Below are 24,308 nucleotides of genomic sequence, written 5' to 3' on the forward strand. Positions count from 1 at the left end.
CTCTGCCCGGAACAGGTTTGACGGTTTCAGTCAAGATTATGAAACCCTCCAAACCCACGCTTTGGAGAAAAAAACTGCCCATACCGCTTATGAATGAAAGGATGCTCTCATTGGTGAGAAAGGCGCGCGTCCTCCCGCCCCGCGGAGAGCCGGCGGAGGCGCGCCATTGGCTGCGGCGGTGCCAGTCCGTGAGGTCAGCCTGTTCCCATCTAGACATGAGTCACTCGGCTATTTTAGGTATTCTGTCTGCATCATGCTGCTGATAAGGGCTGAAGAAACGCAGAAGCAGGTGCAGTGAGGCATCCTGGCTCCCGGATCCGCGCAGCTTGAGGCAAAATAACTCATCCGCGCTCTTCCTGCCACTGCATGCAAGTATGGGGCTGCCTAAAAAAAAAAAAAAAAACTACAATCCCCATCCCAGCTTGCGGCTCGTCTCACTCTCGCGAGATCGCCCCGGCGTAGTAAGTTCCCCATCCAAAACATTGAGCAGAGGGGAGATGAGATGTGATGTGCTTGTATTACATAAACACAGAGACAGACATGTGCATCTGCATCGCTTTATTTCACTGTTTGTTCACATTTTCATTCACACAGATAAGTCAGCGATGCTGACAGACGCTGGATGTTCCCCCAGAACAGACTGTCACGATTCTCCTCTCAGCAGTGCGCGCTCTCTGCTCCCCACACCGACCCAGAAAGCCTATTTGCAACAGCATTTTCAGTCTCCAGCACTCCCCATCTGCCGCCATGCTCCCTCTCTCACACACTTGCACACAAACTAAACACGAATTTCTGGAAAACAAAGCGTCTGTTGCACAAAGCAAAGCCTGTCATGTACTCAGCAGATGGAGCAGAGTATAAAAATGTGTGCGCACGCTGACAGTCATCATGCTGCTGCGCGCATTCTTTGACACAAGTGGAGGGATCGATGTCAACGTGACACCGGGAGAGAGGGAAAAAAAGGACCGGGCAAGTTGTGTAACAGTTTCCAACGGAGAGGAAATTAAGTGTATCAGTGACCAGCAGTGTCTCGATCATGGGAAAATATAACATATATAAATATACGTTATTTTACTAAATATACTCTGGTATTTTAGTAACAAAAATATTGTCTCGGTTAAAAATTTTGAACAAATAAAATACAAAAGAAATAACTTATTCAACAAGATGGGAGTTTTTCTAAAGCAAACAAAAGCAGCATCTAAATATTTTTCACATTGTAATGTACACACACACACACACACACACACACACACACACACACACACACACACACACACACACACAGAGGACGGTTTCAGAGTCCACCTTCGCGCCACGGTCGTGTCCTCGCAGCTGGAAACAAAAGAGAAATGTTGGATTTAGTGGTGCACACCTCCCTGTCAAAACCTCCAGCCATCCACACACGTCCGCTTCAAACACAACTATTTAATCTGCTCTAACACCGACAATCAGCCTCTCCTACTCTCCCGCCTTCAAGTTGAATAATTGGAAAATACCGTAATACGAGTTTAAATGTAAATACCAGGTCTGACATTTCAGCGTTCAGTCACAGCAACCACAGTTTGGATTGTTCTTGAATTTCAGATTTTTGAACGGCAGTTTGACCCGTCCCAGCGCACACACAGTCAGACATCACCTCAACAGAATCCCCGCAACACAAAGCGAGTCCTCGTGTTTCTCTCTAAGTTTCGACCGGTGCAGAAACGTTCTGTGAACCTCATCACAGCCTCCGACCGCTGCTGCGTCCACAGGACGCATCCGCTGTTCCGCCCAAAGGTTGAGTGCATCTCTTCTCCTTTCCCTTTTATTTCCAGCGAGTGCAAGCTCTCACAAATCTTTTTTCTAAACTAAGCATTTTCATCAAAATTAACATAAAGACTTGCAGACAGCTGCGTGTGTTTGGCACCAGTTTCGACAAATAGTTGCTCCTAATTTCTTACGTCGACAAAATAAAACAAACTTCGGCTGTCAGTGTCGGATGGAGACACTGTATTTCCTGAAATAAACGTGGTCTACGTTTCATTGACAGACCTGCCAGAGTCCGGAGGACAGTCCACACAGAGCTGTCTGCGTCTCAGACCTCCGTCTGTCGCTTTCCACCTCTGTGGTGCTGAAACGCGCATTTCAGCACTGCACACGCGGACAGCGACACACACAAGCCTGCACTGGTCTCCAACAGAACTTCACACGATTAAACGACAGTCCCCGGCGTCGTGAAGATATTTCAACATATATATTTCTAAAACTACAGCTGTCCGAGACGTACTTCTGGTCCAAACCAACGAGCAGACCGCTCCTGACGCGTCCTTTACGCACAGCTTTCCCCCTCACAACTTCTGATCTTTGTCCGAACCTTTTCTTTTTTAACGTTATTTAATCCTTTACACTGTTTACCATACGTGACAGTTTATGCTTGTTTCAACACAACGACAAAGAGCAAAAAAAAAAAACTTTTCAATCGAAGCGTCCCAACTGCATTGAAAAACGCAACACAGTTCTTCATTTACACACCCGGAAACTCTGCCTCCATGACCGCAACACTGGCCGAGAGAAGACTCAAACTTTCCCTTAAAAGCGACAGCTCTTTCAAAAATATCCACCCAGTGAATCACACTCACAGCCCTATAAATACCTGGCAGATGATTTGTAGAAAAAGCCCTTTCTCAACAACAACAACAACAACAACAACAACAACAACAACAACAACAACAACAACGACGACGACCACCGTTTACAATTCCACAACGCATGTTTTACATACCTGCCCCGTGTCCTCTTCCGACAACAGAGACCGAGCAGCTCCTGCATCTGAGGACACACACACACACACACACACACACACACACACACACACACACACACACACACGTAAAATTTAATTTTAATCTCAGCAGAAAAAGACGCAACAGCCCAGTGTTTGCATATTCGAGTTTTTGCTGTCTTCAATGCATGACTGATTAAAACAACTGTACCGTGACAGTGGTCTAACAGCCACAGTCTGAGCAATGAATCTAAATGTTTTATTTCAAAACGTTCACACGTCATTCTCAGCATTAAGTCAATTTCAACAAACAGGTGGAGTACAAATTTACTCTAATTTCTACTGTGGTCAAATTTACAGTAATCTGAATTTCATAATCTATTCACTTACATTTCACAATTATTTACATATTACTTACTGATTTTTTTATTTTTTTTATGATTACAGGTAGAAAATCAGAATTTTTCATATATGTATCTAATTGTATCTACAATATCCTGTACATACAGAGCATATTAAATCTGTCTGCATCAGCTTTTCCATAGAACTAAAACACAGCATGCCAGACACGGTATAATTACCTGTGATGTGTGTGTTGAGTCCCGCTGAGGAGACATTGCTGAGCGTCCTTCCTCAGTCACAGCTCTCACGTCCTCCTGCTCGAGAACCACACAGAACAAACATCACATTAAGCACAGTTTAAAACACAGTGTCACCATAAGATGGACGTTCTACAACAGAATGGCACAACTGGGACAGAGCACACACACACACACACACACACACACACACACACACACACACACACACACACACACACACACACACAGACAAGTAAAAAATGCACAGAAATCAAGATTTAAAGCCAACAAACATACGCTCAAAGACACACACACGTGAATTTTGGAGACAGACGTACTGTTCGAGCGCCCCCATTCATAAACGCTCTCACACACACTCTCTCACACACACACACACACACACACAGCTCATTGTGACAAATCCAAGCTTCAGCAAATCTTCAATAACTCACATTTCACAGAAACAACATCTTAAAGCATCACTGCACATTTAAACCCAAACTCCATGTAGAAGTGATTTATATGTTTTTGCTACGATGTAAAGAGGGTGACATTCCAAAGAGGGGAAGTTTTGCTGTCTTTAAAAGCATCTTTAAAAGCATCCATAGAAGATGTGCACATCATAAATATTTTTCCCTCCTAGATCCAAATCAGAGAAAAATGGATTTTAAATTTTGTTTATTAACATTGTTTAAGCATCAAATCACATGTTTGTTTTTTTTTCAATTCAATCGTCTTTTATGTCATTTCTATGAAACAGTTTGTTGAAATATAAATTACATTTTATTCAGTTGTATGTTAAAATATTTTCAGCTTAAGATGACAATAACGCACGCAAGCACGCACACACACACACACACACACACACACATACACACACACACACACGCACGCATGCGCACACACTCAGACATATACGCGGACACGCACACACACACACACTCAGACACACACTTCCAGCCGTTGGGATTGTGACTGACTCTTGACATTGTTTTCCTGTGAGTGTGTGTCTTGTATTTTTTTTTTTTTATTTCAAAGCAATTTAAACTTAATGAACGTATAGAGAAAAAGGTGTGTGTCACACTCATTTACTGCACATGCCCTCCAATGCATAAATATTTGTTAAAAGCCAGACAAAAACCTGCCCGAAAACACACCTAAAATCAGCCCCCCCCCCCCCCACACACACACACACACACACACACACACAATTTGTCACTCATTTTCTACTTAGCAGTAGAACTAGGTGTTCATAAAACTCTTACACACCTCACGTCACACACACTCACAGTAAACATTCACCATGTGTGTCTTCACATGTACCAGCATCCTTTACAAAACACAACAACGAGTCGCACACACACTGCGCACGTTATTTCACTGAAGTCTGTCTGTGCGTAGAGTAACACACAGACACACACACACCAGACAAGGCAATATACACACCCTCGCCTTTCATTCCATGATCTGCCACACACACACGTGCCAAAAAAATTGGATTACTTCATGTGATATGATGCTGCGACACTGACAGGCAGGTTAAACATGAATCTCACACACACACACACACACACACACACACAGAATTGACGATACACTTTGATTAAAGCACCACAGTTGAATAAATTATAAATATTTGTAACTGAAATGTTACTTGAAAAAAAACTTTTTGTGTTGGAAGTGTCACGTTCGTGGTGAATATTGTGAAAGCCACAGGTCTGGCTCACGCCCACGTTCAGTCCACGTTCAGTCTGAGTTCTGTGTTTCGTGTGAAGAGGCTCACGGCGGCTCCTCCAGCTGTAACTGCAGTGGGGAGTTTTTCAAAGTGACGCACATCCCAGTTTGAGGTCTGATGTTGTGCACGATTCACCATCCAGTCAGCAAACACACGCTGGAAACTCACTGACTCTCACACATACACACACACTTGCCTGCAAACACACACACACACACACACACACACACACAGGCGCACACAGTGGTCTCAGCTCTGGTCCTTGCAGCAACTGTTCCACCTGTTTACAGAATCGTTTTTCCTGAAACATCATATTCCAATAAACAGGTCATAATGACTCCGTTTCCTCTGGATCAGCTGTGTTGAGGCGGGTCGATGTGTCACACATGCAGCATGCTGCAGGACCGGAACGGTGTGAGGACCTCTGACTTGTGTGTGTCAGGTGTGTGAGACGTGCCCTGGCTGGTCTGCACAGTCTGATGTCTGTCTTCTGATGTATTTCCTTCATCTGCTTTTCAAGAGTGCCTCAAACCTACTGAAAACTAGGTCGCTCAAGATTATGATAATGTAAACAATACACACGATGGACACTCGATTCATATTTCCAGATGATCAATACACACTCAGGGGTCTCACTACAATTTGAGTTGTTTAATCCACCAGTTCATCTTTCATGACGGTTTCAGGATTCACGCTGGTGGAAGCAAACATGTAAATTCAGCTTCATCAGTATTCTGAGGCCACTTTTTGTTGCTTATGGAGAAAAGTTTCATTCTGTGCGTCCATGCAGTTTACAACAGCGAGCTCCCGTTCAGCTTCGCTGCAAAGTTTGTTCTCTCTAAAGCCTTTCTTTGTTTTTGATGCTCTTAACAAAATATGGGACAAAATGTCTGCAAATCACTGAGTGAGTTTATGTGAAAAACGCAATAGTTTTTAAAAACATGTTCTTCTTGAATCGGCTGCAGATTGTGAGGCGAAGCAGCATTTTTAATTCCAAAAATAGAAACACAGTGAGAAACCCCATAAGACCATACAAGAGAAATTAAAGAGACAACAATTAATACTCCACAGATGTTTTAAATGTTAAGGTGTCTTTGACTTCTATTTTCATTTGAGGTGTCGGGCCAGTGGCGGTTATCTGAGAACACCAAAATACTACATTTTCTTGGAAGTTAGCGCTCGCCTTCAGGCCCCCTGAAGATCTGGTGAGAAAAGCCTTTAACCAGTCCGTGCTGCTCAAAACAGCTGATCTCCTCCTCAACACAAAGCCTCCTCACCAAGCCTCATCAAAGTCCACACGCTCAGAAACACGTAATTAAAGGTCGCCTGTGAGATCAGGCTGGCGTCTCTGATCGGAGCTGCTTCACAGAGGAAAGGTGGAAAAGTCCTCCTGATTCTTTTTGCAAATTCACAAAACTCACAAACTTCTCTGAATTCAAGTTGTATTGTACAGTTTAAAGAGACATAAATCCCTAAAAGGGCCTGAAAAATGATTCTGAACTGCGATTTTTTTTTTTTTTGCTGATTACAGTTATTGTTTAACATTTCATGCTACAGGATGTTAGAAGCCTCACATTTCTACCTGCTCCTCCTCTCCAAGGTGCTTTCTTTTTTCCATCTGCAGAGTTTGTGTTTGCAAACTTAAACTTAGTCTCATGTGCTAAATGAACCTTATTTTTACAGTGCTTGCTCCCATCATATCATGGTCGATACAGTTCTGAGTGTTTCAAACGTGAGGTCTTCCCTGTAAACTCTTGAAGTGAGGCTGGTGTGACAACAGGCTTTAGGATTCGCATGTCACTCGATGCCCTTTTGTTTTTCTCTGCATTAACAGACTCTGACAAGGTGAAACTCACGCAAACAATCACAAGTCACACCCGTCTACCTCCCAGAGCTGGACTGAGTGGCTCCCGGCAGGCGTTAGAGCAGGAGGGGTCGACCCGTTCCTCCCCACCCGGCCGGGGGATGTGGGGCTCACTCCGGGTTTCCCCGTCCGGCTGCCTCCTCCTCCTCCTCCTCCTCCTCCTCCTCCTCCTCCTCCTGTCTGGGCCCTGCCGCTGCTATTGTTCCCCTTATAAGCTCCCCTCGTGCTTCACTGCCCGTTGAAGTCTCCATTCTCTATAAAAATACATTAAGAAAAGAAAAAAAACTCACCATGTGGCGTCGCACACATAACTCACAACTTTGTGAAAAACATGACGAGTTCAACATTATATGACCAGTTAAAAGGCTCAGAGTCTGGATAAGGTGGAGGTGAAGCGGTAACTAAAGAGAAAATGCTGAGGAGAGGAAACTTCTTAGGGTGGGACACAAACGGTGGGAGTCCACACTGCTCCTGTCCCCTCTGGCCTGCAGGACAGGCCGCTCACACTCACACTTTATCTTCAACACACACACACACACACACACACACACACACACACACACACACACACACACACACACACACACTGCAGACATGAGCTAAAGTCACAAGAACACACACACACTGATGGACGTACACACACACTTGTTTTTAATGTCCATCCTAACACTTCTCTAACCCTTAAATATCACGTCTTTTAAAAGCTGCGCCCTGATCACGGGTCTGCAGCACAAGAGGAATGTTTCAAGTTTGAAAAACAGAAACCTGCTGAATGTGCTCAGAGTCACAATGTGTATTTGTGACCTGTCTCACACACACACACACACACACACACACACACACACACACACACACACACACACACACACACAGTTCTCCTGTGTGGATGTTTTGAGTGAAGAGTCGTTTGTATTTCTTGCCATCTTTACATGTGACTGAAGTGTGTTTCTCACACTACAGCATGGACTTGTAGCATAAATATCAACATTCATCTAGTACTCTAAAGTAGTTTAGAGTTTTTGGCCGTGCACAAATAAACACTGGAATTTATTTTATCATGAAAAAAGATGTGTGTGTGCGAGGGTGTTAATCAACCCTGCTTTGCTTCTGTTAACACAGACATTTCTGGATGTCTTCATCTGAATCCAGTCAGTCATTTTGCTCATGTTTCTTCAGTTCTGCATTTGAGTTTGTACCTTCAGGTTTTTTTTTTTTTTATTTTTGAAAAAAAAATTAAAAAAATAAAAAAATCAGCTAAGTAATCAGAGATGAAATTAGGTTTATTTTTCTGATCCAATCCTCCATTTTCAATAAAAGTTACCTTTAAAAAAAAGCTGTGTGTGTGTGTGGCTGCCTGGTGTTGGTGTGTGTGCTGCAGCCAGATGTGGGAGTGCTGCTCAGCCTCTCTGGAGCTCGGTGCCTTCAGCTCCACAGTCAGCCATTTTCTGTCAGACATGAGGAAGCTTCACCGAGGCTGCTCCGCTCGGGAGAGGCGCTCAGCAGCGGCGCCGTCCGTGACAACGCCGCTTCCCACGGCCGGACGCGAGGACACGGCCGAAGATCCGACCGACGGCGGCGTTAATGATGCCGGATGAGCTCTGAGCAGAAGCTCTCTGACTGCCAACCCAATGACTGATACAAAATGGCTGACCTGCTGCAGAGACATCCACTGCTTGCAGCTTGAATGAGCTGAAGCAGGGATGAAATGAAACGCAGAGAGTCTGTTATGACACACAGCTACAGATTTCATCCTGCAGTTGTTTTAAAGACGCTGAAGGAGAGATTCAACCTGTTTTCAGTGTCAACAAGACATTTGACACTGTTTATCCAACAGGATGTGAGCTAGTTGTTACTCCAATACTTTGTCTTTTGATTAAACATTTTCATCCACTGAGGAATGCTTCTTCTTCTTCTTCCTCTTCTTCTTCTGCTTCTTCTTTTTTTTAAAAGGATGATTTTGACTCCTCCACACTGTATAATTGTAAGTTGTAAGATTTTAGTAAATCTGCTGTTTGCTGCCTTTCAGAATCAGAAAATACTGACAGTCAGGTTAAATATAAGCTTCTGAATGAGCAAGAAAATACAGAGACCAGGTGCTGATGAGAAATTCAAAGTGATGAGACACAGAGGAGTTCAATTCAATCAATGAATTTGACTGGATCGTGGATATTTAGAACCAATAAATACAGCCCTATTTTCTTTAATAGATTTTGAAAAACTATATTCTGAACAATTGTTAATATAAACACGTTCACTTTCAGGGGTTATCAGTAAGTAAAGGATCAATTCAAAGCATAAAAATGCAAAAATTCCCTTAAAAAGTGTAAATAGCAATATTAATCATTTAAACAAGGATGACTTTTTGAATACATCAAATTATCTAAAAGGTAAAACAAGAAGCTGAATAACACCGAAACCACAAACTGCTAAAAGTCTGCCTGCATCCTCACGGCCATGTTTTCTCTCTACATTAGTGTCATTAAAAGACACAGTTTGACATCAAGAGTGCTAAAAAAAAATCATCGATATTTAGTAACTGAACGGTGCACGAGTGGATAAAGTGGAAAAACAAAATTGTCTCTCAGCGTGTCGGTCAAGATCTCCTGTTTCTAAATGTGGAACACGTCGCAGCCGAAGACGCTGTAAAAGTGTCAGACACTGTGGACAGAAACCTGAAATTCAAACTATCATGACAACACATGTACATATTCATGAATGTTTTGGTGTGTTTCATGATTTCAGGTCATTTACAGATTTCAATAAACTCCTCGTTGGGCTGATGAACCTTTTAACCTTTTGCCTTATGAAACAGTTTCACAACTGATTATATAAACCTAAAAAAAAAAGCTGCAGTCAGTCAGCAAAAACAACTCGTTTCTACATTTTTTTCCAGGAAAAACAAAAAAAGAGGAAAAAATCCTGTAATTACCAAAATGTCTGTTGAGCACGATGGTGAGTTTTGTCATGTGTGTCCTGCTCTAACGCCGAAGGATCTGACCGGCTCCTGAACGCCGCTGATAAAAATATCCAGAAAGGAGACGACGAACGGGTGAATTAGACTGCAGGGGGGCAGAAAAGAAAAGGAGGGATGGACACACACACACACACACACACACACACACACATACACACACACCTAAAAGAGATGAACATGAATTTTAGTCGTTCTCTGTTTAAATTATACTTTTCCCATGTTTCTGCACATGTTTTCATTAATTTTTTTTTTACATTTCGATATCTGGAAATAAATTTTTCTGTCTTTTTTCTTCTCAAAAAGGCAGAAAAATCATCTTGCTGCGTGCAGGAATGAGCTGGCTACAGTTTGAACCAGTGTTATTGGGACATTCTGGGATTTGCTCTTCGCTGACGAGGATCTTTCAGGATGTGTTTTCAGACAACAATGAATGAATGAATGAGGAAGAGGGCCCTGAATAAAGAAAACAACTAAAACATCTCCATTTGCGCAATTTCTGTAAGATAAAAACTGCTGCAGTAGAGATGATAAAAAAAAGTGGTAGAAATGCTTTCTCAGAGAAAAACAAAAAGTCAGAAATCTGCGGTTTCATGGGTGTGTGGGTCTTCAGGAGATACGTGGTCCCGCCGCCTCTGCTGAATGTGAAAACAAGAAAAACTGGTGTGACGAACCCGACTGCTTACTCAAACTGTGTCTGAATGCTGCATGCACGTTCTCACATCGCCTCTTCTTGATGCGTTTAGCCCTTCAGCTCAGTCATAAACCTCGATTTAAGCTCCAGGTCAAAAGTTTATGTTTGAATTAAAGGGACGTTAAATAGATCACATTCCACTGACTTTTCTTTTTCCATAATCTTTCTCTTTTAAGCTCAGTGCATACTGTACGTTATAGGCACAAAAGTATCCTGTAGTCCATTGGCTGACAGTGATTTGAATATATATTATTCAGTGGTTCATTTTCATGATAAGTAAAAAAATTTTTTTTAAAAAAATACTAAAAATGCAGCCAGAATTACCTGTCTAACTGTTGATACATGATTTTAAGTCATGAATTTGACAGCCAACTTCTTTTTAAAAGAGCATTCTGAGGTCCTGATAACACTTATGTGATCTTTTAAAATTTCCTCAGGGATAGTTGGTTATTTTTAAGCTTTATAAGCGGTACAGTAGTGGAATATCCAGACTCCCTTCGCTCTCAGCAGCGAGGCCCAACGAGGCCTGAAACCTGCCTCACAAGTCAGTGATTAACTGTCGTGAAAGAGAGAATCTGTAACACAGCTTCTAATTACTCTGGTCAAACTTTAAGCTGTAATATTTAAGAAGCAAATGCTAGGAATTTGTCAAAGTTTGAAATTTTAGAAAGCAGGCAGAAAGCGGATGTTTAAGTTGGCTGATTTTATCTCTTTGCACGAGTTTTCCTTCGACTGTAAACTCTTTGTTTCACACTAAGTGTTGCAACATCGAGAATATAATTCTAATACAGCTCTCCTCAAATTAAAATGACTGAATTAGCTTTAAATTTTCTTATTTTAAAGCTTGATTTGTCAGTATTTTACTATTTTCTTTGAATGTCACGAACATCAAAGAAATATGGAGAGAAATCCTGCTGTATTCTGCTCTTTTATATAAAGCTCTGAAACATGTGAGGGGAAAAGGAGAGAAAACAGAGGAATCATTTGATCATTTCGAGTCATCGACTTTGAGTTTTCATGCGTCTCTTCTTTTGATCCACTCAGTCTGAGGACATCTCAGTCAGGAGTCAATCGTTCTCAAGCCGCTCTGTGTCTAAGAACCTGCTGTATGCTGCGGTTACACTCTCAGTTTAGTGCGGTTAACATTTTTTGTGGCTTTTCAATAAAAAGGCCTGAAGGCAGTCACCTTTTCCAAGATCTTAGGCCTGGCAGGGGGACGTCCTGATCCTGGAGCAGCGGGATCGGTGGATGTACAGCGGCTGCACACGCTGTCCTGTTCCTGGATTGATTTCTTACAGATGCAGACAATACGCCCAGAATGAGAAACTAAAACTCCTCATGCGAGGCTAAACTTTCACCGACTTTCACTTCACTCACACACAAAGGTGTTTCCACCAACTTTACACTGTTTAAATTCAATCACACACACACACACGTGTGCATGCACACATACAAACAAAAACCTAAATCTTTCATGAAATTCTATTTGAAGTTTTTTAAATCAATAAATTCAATACAGATTTGTCTTTCTGAAATATCAATGAGATTATTTTCTTATAAATGATCTAATTGATTATTTAGACATTTTTGATGTTCTTCATCATTCTTCTTTCGGTCTCCTTTGTTAGGATTTGAAAGACATGTGCTTTTTATAATAATCAGTACAAATGACCTGAAGCACTTCATCCCACGAGTTATGAAAGTATTGATAATGTATTTTTTTGTTTTAAAAATCTCCATTAAAATGTTATATTTCTGTAGAAATTAAAAGAAATAATAAGAAGTTATTGAATCAATGACTCATAACCACATGGCAGCATATTTTCTGAGACAGAAATCAATCTCTGATGAACCACTTTGGGACGCTTTGTGAGTTGTAGTGTTGAAAATGTTGTTTTGTGTGTGTTTGAAAATATAAAACGATTAGTTTGAAGGGAATTAGAGAATCTGTGATTTAAAAAAAAAAATCAGAAAAACTAATATCGGACTCTGCGTGTGTGTGTGTGTGTGTGTGTGTGTGTGTGTTGGGGTGACATACAATATAAGATCAAGTAGTAAAAGTGTGAGAGTGAGTCATTAAGTGGCGGCACAAGTGCGTCAGTGTGAGAGTGACAATTCCACTTGTGAAGTTGTATATTGCTGACATATGTGTGTGTGTGTGTGTGTGTGTGTGTGTGTGTGTGTGTGTGTGTGTGTGTGTTTACCGTCGCCCATTAACTGTAACGATGGGTGGGGATCAGTTTGCTGTCACAGTTGATTCAACGTGCTCATAAACGCCTTCTGTTGTGAAAAAAAAAAAAAAAGAAGAGAACAAACAGAGAAAATAGGTGAAAATCTTACTGGAATTCAGATAATTCGGATATAACACTTAAAATTTTCACTTGGCAAGTAAAACTTCAGAAACTAAAGCTAGAAAAAGAAACTAAAGTTAGTTGAGGAAACTTTGTTGATTTCATTAAAGTTGTTTTGTGTCACTGGCAGCTCAGACGATCAGCTGCTCCAAACTATTATTAACCCAACATCATGTCTGTGTCCATGAATGAGTGTGTGTGTGTGTGTGTGTGTGTGTGTGTGTGTGTGTGTGTGTGAGTTTGCATGATTCATGTGAACCTGCCTGACAGTGTGAAAGTTTTTGACGCATGTGTGTGTGTGTGTGTGTGTGTGTGTGTGTGTGTGTGTGTGTGTGTGTGCTTGCGTGCGTGTGAGCGCTGCTGACGTCCGGATTTGCACTGCTGTGAGTGTTTTAATATGTGTGAGTGTGTGCGTATCGTTGTACGTGTGTATCTGTAAGTGGGGTTTTGTGTGTGTGTGTGTGTGTGTGTTCTTGTATTTCTATCCTTGTTGGGGCCAAATGTCCTCACAAGGATAGCAAAACGTGGAACGACGTGCCTTGTGGGGACCTTTTTCCGGTCCTAAGTAGGAGAAACAGTGTTTTCTTCACCATGTTGTTGTTACTGAAAAAAGTAAAAGTGCAAAAACATTTCTTTAGGGTTAGGCTTTGTTGTGGTGTGGGTTAGGGTTAGGGTAAGGGTCAGGGTTAGGGGCTAGACATGAATGGGAGTCAATGGACGGTCCCCACAAGGATAGAAATACAAGACTGTGCGTGTGTGTGTGTGTGTGTGTGTGTGTGTGTGTGTGTGTGTACAATCAGAAGCCATTTACCCCTCGTCACAAAACCTTTACCTCCCTCCGTCCCACACTTGTGAATCATATTTCGTCACCACCTCAGTGACAAACAGACTGTTCTCTTTCGAGTAATGTACAAAAAGTGTGTGTGTGTGTGTGTGTGTGTGTGTGTGTGTGTGTGTGTGTGTGTGTGTGTGTGATAAGTGAAGGGTAAATAAAAGGTAGGTGGGGTGTATCGGCTAAAAGTGTCAAGCCATGAGGAAATGCTGCCATAACCAGGAGGGTGGAGTGTGTGATGGGACATTCTGGCACAGGACGGATCCAAAGGTGGCGCTTTGCCCTCCAGGAGAACACGTACAAACACACACACACACACACACTCAGTGCCAGAGTGCCGTCCGGAAATACGCCCCCTCCGAAAATGTAAACACGGCTACATTTCCTTGTTGCATGTTTTTTGGTGCATCGCCTGGCTCAATAGCAAGGAACCAGCCCAAGCTGGAAAACAAAACCCTGCAAAGTTTCTACTTTGATCTGAATTAAGACATAAGAGTGCCGTTGACAACAGGAAAGCACAACTTTAAAATCACATGTTAATGCCAATGTTAAAATCTGCTTTTTTTTTTTTACATTATAAATGAGGCGAACTGCAGAGTTGCAGGCAAGTTTCAACTTTTCTCATTTGCTCCAGCATCCTAAAAAGGTCTGCTTTATAACAGAACATGAAAACAAAACCAATAAAGACAAAAAAAAAAGAATCCTCTATTTAAATAGAAATCACATTAATTTAACAAGATGTGTCTATCTGCATTCTGGTCAAGTGTCACATCTCTCAGGTCAGCTGACAGGAGAGGAGTATTTCCTCTGAACGCAGATCCACCTGTACTGACCCTGCAAACAAAAAGGCCTGAAAACAAACAAATAAGATGTACGCCTGCCACGGATTTCATCACATCCATCCATCCATCCATAGATAGCTATGATATTAACATGAGGAGCATCTTGTCATTTCAAAATCAAAGCTATTGATTGATTGATCAATATCGTTGCTGGGAAGGAGGCGGTCAAACAGCACTGCCTTTTAAAAATGTACTTTTTTATTTTCATTTGTAAATGATATTGTTCAAACTCAGCCCCAAAGGAGGAAAAACAGACGCAGAAATGGTCTCAAAAAAGACAACAATAAGGCGGCGGAAACAGCTGGACGGTTGCTATGGCAACCGAAACACCGGTCAGGATTGACAGAATTAAAAAATAAAGGAGTAAGAGATGCATGTGAGAACAGGCAGCTGGGTGTGGACCTCACTTTCAACAGAAAGACCTGAAACAGCTTCAGTAAAAAAATAAAAAATTAAAAAAAAAAAACTCACAATGAAACAAAAAGAAACACAAGTGGCGGAAAATTGATCTATTTAAGTAATGTAAGATTTGTGTATTTACTAAACCACTCTCCTTCTGTACATCAGTATATTCAAATTAATATTCAAACTGCTAATTAATAAAACTGTCAGATTTTTGTTTGTGTATTTTTAGTTTTCCCCCTAAAGTTTACCTCATTAAACCACAACCGCTCGTCACCCCAGTTAGCAGAAGAACACTGATGTACAAAGAAGTTTAAAAAGTGACCACAGCAGCACACAATGTACAAGTCAGTCACTTCTAATAAAACCAGAGACACAATCTAAATGCTTTGAGGAGTGTTTTGGTGCTGGGATTACACTTCACTTCTTGTTTTTTCAAACATAAAAGTCATGTCTGCAGTCGCCCTGTCCTCACTTCATTCCTGTGAGAAAGCATCAACCTGGTTAAAGGAAATAAAGGAAACACAAAAAAAAAAAAAAAGGCTAAAATTTAAACATTCAGACGCATCGTTCAGTCACGTCAGGAGTTTGTCCCTCCTCTGACTCCGGCAGCTGGGTTTGGCTTTGGCAGAAAGTTTTGGTTTCCTCTGGGAAAGAATCGGGGTTCATTCACTCAAACACGTTTATCTCATGTAGAAATGACGCCCCGATGCTCACCGTGCATCGGTGAAAACACAGAATCATGCGGAGCTCTAAACCTGTGCATCAGGATTGTTTTGGTCATCTTGCCCTTTTCTTTGGTTTAAATTAGAAAACCATTTGTAACCGCTCTCTTTGAGATATCTGGGAATCGATATAACATTTCCAAATTAACCAAATATGTTGAAAGTAATTCACCACATCATGTATTCATCTCATCTATAGTTTCCATCAGAAAGCTGTGAGCAGCGACACAACCTTTAATGATCAGAATGTTTATTGATCTTACCAATTTATTTTATTACTTCAGTGTACCACTGAATTCACTCATATGTTTTAAAACTACAGCCTTGAATTATAATTTTTGCATCAAAGTCCTGATGAGAAAATCCTATTTCAGTTCTCCGTGTGTCCCATTCATGCCGGTCGAACTTCGACACCGCTCCAGATGTGGGCAACTGGCTCAGCTGTGTTTATGGGATAATTATTCACACAAGTCCCAGAGTGGAACGCAATTTTAACCACATGTGATCAACTTCTTTTCATTAAAATGTTGTTAATTTAAAAGAAATTAAGAAAGATAACAAAAATAACATTTTTTTCTGATAAAGGATTGAATGAATGAGTGGATTATAAAGGAAAGATGGATATTTTAGTGAAGTGGGAAACAGTCCGCCGTCCACAGTGGTAAAGTCCAGTCGAGTGGACCCATGTGAGACACATGAAGGTCAGGAAGTGTCAAAAAACTAATTTAGATATTTACCATTTGAGCTGTGGCCTCTTCCCTGTTACTGCTCCATATATTTTACATTTTAAGGATACTGAGAATCTGATCATATTAAAAAGCTGAGTATATCTGGATTATATTTAAGTAAATCATTGTTTTTTTAAATATCAAGACTTTAAAATATGCAGACTTGTAATTCTGAATGCTGTTATTCTCATCATAAGAATCTTTTTTTTTTTTAATTTCAGCTTTTTAAATGAGTCACAAACCTAAAAGCTGCCTCTCGGCGCGTAATGGTGAAGCTGGTAGAAGCTAAAAGGGTCAACTGTAAAAAAAGAAGTAATAATAGTTTGAAAAATACCCTCATAAACACAACAAACAGCCTGTGACGTCGATTCCTGAATCATTTCTTCAATCCTGTGATTATAAAATTTACTTTGAATGAAGAAACATTAAAGGCTGAAAGGCTGCGTGTTTTAAATCGAGTCCCTGCATAACACATGGAATTATTTCATTTAAATTACATTAGAACAAGATAGATGGAGAAAAGAGCAGGTGGTCAAGGTGAAGACATGCAAGAGCAAAAACCAAAACAGCAGGGGGTAAAGGAGGATGACGAAGAAGAGGAGGATGAGGAGGAGGAGGAGGAGGAGAAGTCATGAGCCCGGCTTCAGTCAGTCAGGATTTCCCCTCCGTCAATCCTCACCTCAGGCCCCCTGAGGAAGAGACGGAGTGAATGAGAGAGGAGGATAAAGACGGAGCGAGACGGAGCGACAGGAACCGGCGGGGGGAGGGGGACGAATCACGAGTCGAGACAGAGGGGGAAAAAAAGACAGAGACAGGAGAGACCAAAGACGGGAACCAAATGTGAGCGTACACTCGAAGAACTCAGCAAGAAATTACAAATTAGACCGAGCAGAGGCGACGGACTCTCACTGATAATCACTCTGAGAGCAGATGTGTGTATTTGCATTTTACTTGTTGTCTCAGGGTCCAATGATCCTCAAGGATCTTGTCTCCTCTACAGTCCCACAGGCGAGGCTGCAGACCCCCTCTATGACCTCCGAAGCCAAACCCTGGAACACACACCCAATGGACAGACTCTCAGCTCTGCTCTGGACGCTCCATAGTGTCTTATTATTATAACCTAAGTCTAATTTGGACAGTTTGATCCAAAAATCCATTCTTTTTCTTATCATCGGAGTAAAGCAACAGGGAGTAGCCACTACAGTGAGCTGATGAAGGAAGAATCACTCTAAGAGATGAAACTACACCTGTTGTGAGGGAATCATGAGTCAGTGCTATCACAGGCTGGGAACAGGAAGTTCAAAAAATTATGAAATGTAAGTGAGTTCAACATTTGAGGTACTTCACTCACGTAAATGTATATCTTTGTTTATAGTTGTACCTTGAACTCTTCTACATATGAAACACAACCAAACTTAGCGCTGAACAAAAACCAGGAACTTTTGCTCCTGAGCAGATCAATTCAGTAAGGAAAGCTGAGCCTAAAACCTAAAGACGTTAGTCACAACCGTCCTGGTTCTCTAAATGTTGCTGCAGAACAGTTCGCATTGACTTCTGTGGTCTCAAGTCAGAATCTGTAGCTAACTGTGTGTCTGTGTGAACTGGTGTCCAAAGCAACACTATCTGGGAACATGAGGGACGCAAGATCAAGACGCAGATTCACTGGACTCACTTTAGAGTTCATGTATGTGAACTCATCAACCTGGAAAGTCAGGTCCTGCCTCAAGTCCCACCCATCCATCCATCCATCCCTACATCTTCTATAATGCTTCGTCCAACTTCAGGTTGCAGCAGCTGAAGCTGAAAACAGCTCAGTCCATCTCAAACACGGAGACAGATAAATAAATACACACGTTCAGAATTTAGAAACACAAAATTTTGTGAATTGTGGGAAGAGACTAAACTAAAATCAAGAAACCCACAAACACACAAGAAGAACACAGAACTCCACAGACGGGCCCAAAGTCCGGGACGCTCTCACTTTTCTCAGCGTGAACCACTTCACCACCGTTCAGCCAGCAGGCCATCACTTCTAAAATATAATGGAGAAAACGCCATTTTTAGATTCTTCTGGATAAACGTGATACTCCAACATCATTAACGTCTGTTCATTTGATAACCAACCAAGTTTTAAAAAGACCCAACAGCCAGATTTCTTTTATTATCCTTCAGTGATGCCATATTGTCTTCAGACTTGATCTGTTTTCTAAGCTGCTCTGTTTAGTTCAGGGTGACGAGGGGCTGGAGCCAATCCCAACTAACAACGGACTCGTGCATTCACAGCTACGGACGATTTAGCAAGTCTAAAGAACAGCAAGTCTTTCTACTGTGGGAGGAAACCAGAATTCCAGAATTTCCCTGTTTGGGATTAATAAAGTAATACTCTAGTCTACCCTACTCTAAACAAGTATGTGGATAAAAAAAGAACACACAGGAAGAATGTGCAAATTCCACACATAAAGCAGTATAACAGCATTCTGTAACTGCTATTTCACTATGGGAAGTTTTGGGGAAGGTTTGTTTTATCCATCCCATCTGCATTTGTCACCTCTTTCCATGGAGCACTGCCAGTGAACGAGGCCAAAAAACAAGAATCCAAAAACTGTTAAGCCTAAACCTGTAAGGAGATTTTGTCGAATGTTGCATTTGGTCTCACGAATTAAATCTGAACTTAAACCTAAAAGTAAGTTGATGATTCCAAAGATGATTCCAGGAACAATCTAGCTTCATATTACCTTCAACCTGATGGAAGTGTGTGACTCGATGTAAAGCCAACATGAGTCCAGAGGCTGCAGGGCCTCAGAGACGTGAGCCTGGCGAGCCGGACGGAACGGCTCTGACTGACCTCCATGACTGACTGAACAGGCTCCAGAAAATACCAGCAAGTGGATAAATGGAGGTGTGTTCATTATCACGTGTGTGTGTGTGTGTCTGTGTGTGTGTGTGTGTGTTTCATCTTGTGTGTAGGCCTACAGCCCGGGCGTATGAAACGTTGCTCAGCTAAAAATAAATAAAGGGCTTGAGAGAGGAGCGAAAATCATTGTGCGCTGTGAGTCACAACCAGGAGTGCTGGTGGTGACGATACCCCCCCCCCAACCAACCAACAAACCCCCGTCTCACAGCACGCACGCACGCACACACACACACACACACACACACACACACACACACATCTTCTCCTCACCATTCAAATGTGGAAGGAAACATACCATCCAGAGTCTCAACAGTGTGACAGCGATACTTCCTGAAAGTCCTGAACACACTCGACAGTACGACACACACAGACTGCAGCGACGAGAACAAAACATTCAACCATCACAGAAAGACAAACTTCTGAACAATCATATGAACAATTCACAGAAGAAGAAAGCGGCAGTATGATAATTTATCAGCTTTCTTCTGAAGGTTTTTAATTTAGCGTGTCTCTGTCAATAATTACTGTGTGATATTCAGTTGAAAAAACATGTTAGCATGAACATATTCATGTTTTCCCAAATAAATTAAGCAAAAATTGCATAGAATGTGCCAATCTTTTATCACAAATAGGTAAGAAAGTTAATTTTGAGGTGCAATTTTATTGCGACAACAGCTGAGAAAGATGTGAGCATGAAAGTTACTTTTCAGCAAGCTACCATTTTGTCTTTAAAAGCGATTAAGTGAAAAACTAAACAGGTTATGTTCAAACAGATTGTGCAACTGACTAAAACCTAAGTGCATCCCAGGTTAGTTTAATGTCAGACCCACAAAAAAATGTCAAACCCTCCACCGCAGAACTCGTCCTCCTTCAGTCTTCAATGCACTCATTCTCTGGTTTAATAGGGAAATACCACGAGGATAAAGAACATTTATTTCTTAGTTATTCCTGCTCTCTTCGACAGATCGGTCTATATTTGCCAATATGGACAAAGCAGGAACATTAAAAATAGCAACGGAGTACTTTCATTTAAAAGAAAGAAAACAGCACATTTTCCATACTTCTGGTGTCTCCTCACGGAAAGAGCTGGACATGTGTACATCCTCTCTTCCTTGCCTTTGTTGGTGTTTACTGAAACTGCTTCAAATGAAGAGCAGTCTAATTAAATCACAGGTCTCAGACTGGATTTTTTTTTTTTTAATCCAAATGAAATAATGTTGCTCTTTGTTTGTTTAAAATCTGAGCCCGATCAGAGGAGATGAATGAACATCGCCACAGAAAGTCAGCTGACTGGATCACTTCAACGACCGATTACAATCAAAGGACGTAAACCTGCCGATTCTCAGTGCAGCGCTGCAGTCAGGGAGCCAGTCAGATGCAATAACTGCAACGTCTTCAACACATGGGCCAGCTTACACAAAGACATGCGGACACGGTGCGCAGTATTATACTGTTAAAGTGGATTTGAATTTAGAAATGTACTTTTCCTCTTATTTACACAGTGAAATGTCTGAACTTCAACCTGCAGAGTGACTCAGTCATAGAGTTTTAAATTACATATGCTTATTGAAGAGGAAGAACTGTTTTGTTTTGTTTTTGTTTTTTTTTAATTTGTGCTCACAGAAGATCTGATTGGAATGAAAGAATGATTTGTGAAATCAGTTTGTTATCCGATCCTAATCGAATCAACATGTATTACAAGAAACTTCCACTTCAAAAAAACACTTTGAGATGCATTTTTTTTTTATCTTATATCACTAAAATCTCATTTTTTTTAATTTAAATATGTCTTAAATTGTGTAAACTACCTGCGAAGAAGGCAGTTTGCTGACCTTTACAACATTCTAACTTCATAAGTTGAAACTCAAATAAAAGGCAGAATAAACATTGATGCTAAAATGTAAATGGTTTTCACTTATAGGCTGCTTTAACACTGCTTGAGTTGTAACTAAAGTGTGTTTCATTGTCAATCAAGTTCACTCATTCACACACATTCCGGGGATGTCCCGATTGGATCAGTGGATATCAGACTGAAGTCCATGTTAGTGACTATTGATTGATTATCAGCAAGTCCAGTCAATCACCTCTTGGATCACTTCACGTCAGCCGCTGTCCACGGAGCCCCGTTTGCGACCTAAACGGACGAACCGCAATCACGTCGTACGCCGCTTTAGCTAGTGGCTAACAGCCTGGAAGTGTTCTGCGTAATATATACGATGAAGAGAAGACAGTCCAGAGTCCAGCCCAGCTGTGATATCTGCACGGTGACAGTCTGAAGCGTGAGAGCACCAGAGCTTCATTTAGACCAACTCATTTCAAGAGTTCTTTACAAAACAGCGCAGAGTGGAAATGTGATTATTTTTCATGTTGTGACTGAATAAAGCTGAAAGAAGAATTTTGATGACTTTTACAATCATTCTTAAGCAAACTTTCTTCCAATGAGGCTAAAATATTTAGACAACTTATTTGCTACTACAATATACTATAAGTGCATTCACAATAGAGCAATAGAAAGGTGATCTATCAAGAAAAGTTTTAGCATCTGGGGAAACGCAAATCTGAAAAATGGGATCAGTATCAGGAGCAAGAAAGTGTGATCGGGACATCCTGAACACATTCGCGCACCAACAGAGGCGGCTGCCAAGCAAATCGCTCCGTCCATCCATGGGGAGCAGCCTGAGGCTCAGGGTCTCGCTCAAGGCAGAGCCGTACAGCGAGAGAGTTACGGCACCGACGTAATCGGCGCCATTTTCTGTACTACGAGTGTTAAGTCACGTTATGTTTGAAGCCTGAAGTCACAAGTTCAGCTGAGGCTAATGCATTTCGCTGAAAGTTTATTTTATAGCTAATAATAAGTTAAATATTGCGATATGTCATGATAGGCTACATTTTGTGCTATAAGCGCTTCATAGAGGCACCTGGCCTTTTCAGCCTGCAACAGATACAATCCACCACTTCATCAATAGTTCTTCCTAGAACAACATCCAGGCCAGTAACTGACAAACACAAACAATACAGAGACGACTACCGAACAGTCATCATCGCAACTCTCTCACTCTCCGGCTCTGGCTCAAGGACACTTTGGGACAGATAGAGAATCGAACCTCAGCCACCCCACGTCTTCATATTTCATCAGACTGTGGATCTGCATGAAACGGTTCCATATGCTACCCAAAAAAAAGGTTTTGTGTTACCATTTGTGGTTTGCTTGTGGATACTGGCGAGGTGATGCAGTAAATATGTGACGTTCCTAAATGTTAGAGCTTTATTTATTTTATTTTTTTTAATACATTTTTATAAAAGAAAGCAAAAGAGAGTAAACCCATTAGTTCAAGAAAACATGCATTACAGTGGTGAGCTCGTTCTAAGTGTAAAACAGACAAATTTCAAATTCTGTTTCAAAGATGTAGTTGTTACGACCATTTCAACTGCTGCAGATTATAAAAAGAATTTCAAATTTAAAGCATAAAAGTATTATTAGACGAGTTGAATTTATTCTGATTTTCAAGGAAAGCTATGCATAAAAAGTAAGAACATGAAACAGACGATGTAGTTGTTGTGATAATGGTTTTGGCAATGAATCTAATATCAGCGGAATGTCTGTTTCCCATTTAGACGTTTCTTCAGAACATGCATTTGTGGGATGAGCAGCAGAAGTGACCATGTGAGTTGTGTCTGCGAACATTTTGCTGAATCTTCTCTGCCAATGCCAAACAGTTGTTCTCTGCTGTGGACTCTTGTTTGCTGGATTACAGATTTCAGCTTTTAACAAATAGCACATATTGACAAGGTAACTATTTTCTGTTAAATTAAACAAACAGAAACCTGAGTAGACTGTAGGAGGAAGATTCAACAGCCTCCTCCTCCTCCTCCTCCTCCTCCTCCTCCGCCTGGTGGTCTCCAGCCTGCTGTGGGACGACGCACTCCTTGTTTTTCAGCTTGGGAGGTTGTGCTGGTCACTCTGGCAGGAAGTGAGCTGAGCAGATGATCCCACAAGTGGTCAGAACTCCTGCGAGGTCACGGAGATGGTCCATGATAAAGCCGCTCTGTGGGGCCGAGCGCTGTCCGTGGAGTTACAGGATTGGCACCGTTTGCAGAGTCTCGTCCTAATAACTCTCTGCATTTAGACGCGGCAAACAGACAGCTGATTATCAGCACCTGAGGGGAACCAGAAGGTCCAAACAGAGCCCATCACTACAGTAAAGTCAAACTCTTCAGTAAAATTTTTATTGCGGTTGATCCATCTATACTCAGCTTCAGTTGCTTATAAATGTGTCATCATTTAAAAAGGAAATAATCAGGTATCCAACGGCAAGCGGGTTAATTCTAAGAACCAATCTGACAATACATTTTCTTAATTTGTGCCACCTCTCAAAGTTTAAAACGGTACAGATTGTTAAACTATAATGACTAACCCTAACTTCTAGATTTAAACCTCCGACATTTAGGATGAGCCGGTCTTCTTTCTTAACATGTGTTGCCATCATGCCAACACTGAATAGCTCTTCAAGGCCTTGACAGGAAGGGGTGTGGTCATCATTTGATCTGAATCCTTCCACAGCAAGAAAGATCTTCTGACAGTGGAGTTCATTTAAAATGTGAGTGTATTTATCCAGGAGTGACCAGACAGAAGGAAGGCTGAAGAAAGAGAAGCACCCGGAAGCTTTACAACATCAACACTGGGTCAGAGCTTCAATCTATCACCCACGAGCTGACAGACGGACAGAAACGCAAAGAGTTTACTTTCATGAGAGATGTGCCAGCAATAGCCTTCATCTTGTAAACAAATGGATACTTTAAAGGGGCTGTATCATGCAAAATTCACTTTTTGTATGTTTTAACCTTGTTATATAGTTATGTACTCACCAAAAACACCCCCAAAGCGTTTTTTTCCCTTCATGCCTG

The 24,308-nt window shown here is 41.4% G+C and overlaps 1 long non-coding RNA gene across 1 annotated transcript; it reads right to left on the bottom strand.

Annotated features, from left to right (window-relative positions):
- Positions 1-385: 385 nt before the first annotated feature.
- Positions 386-22,464, bottom strand: LOC115391650 (uncharacterized). The gene is made up of 3 exons (XR_003931779.1): positions 22,452-22,464; positions 15,181-15,187; positions 386-758 (listed from the first exon to the last, which is right to left on the bottom strand). It is a non-coding gene; the product is annotated as an uncharacterized LOC115391650 (long non-coding RNA).
- Positions 22,465-24,308: the final 1,844 nt, after the last annotated feature.

Source organism: Salarias fasciatus, chromosome 7 (genome assembly GCF_902148845.1).
Source record: "Salarias fasciatus chromosome 7, fSalaFa1.1, whole genome shotgun sequence".
In the NCBI taxonomy this organism is placed as follows: domain Eukaryota; kingdom Metazoa; phylum Chordata; class Actinopteri; order Blenniiformes; family Blenniidae; genus Salarias; species Salarias fasciatus.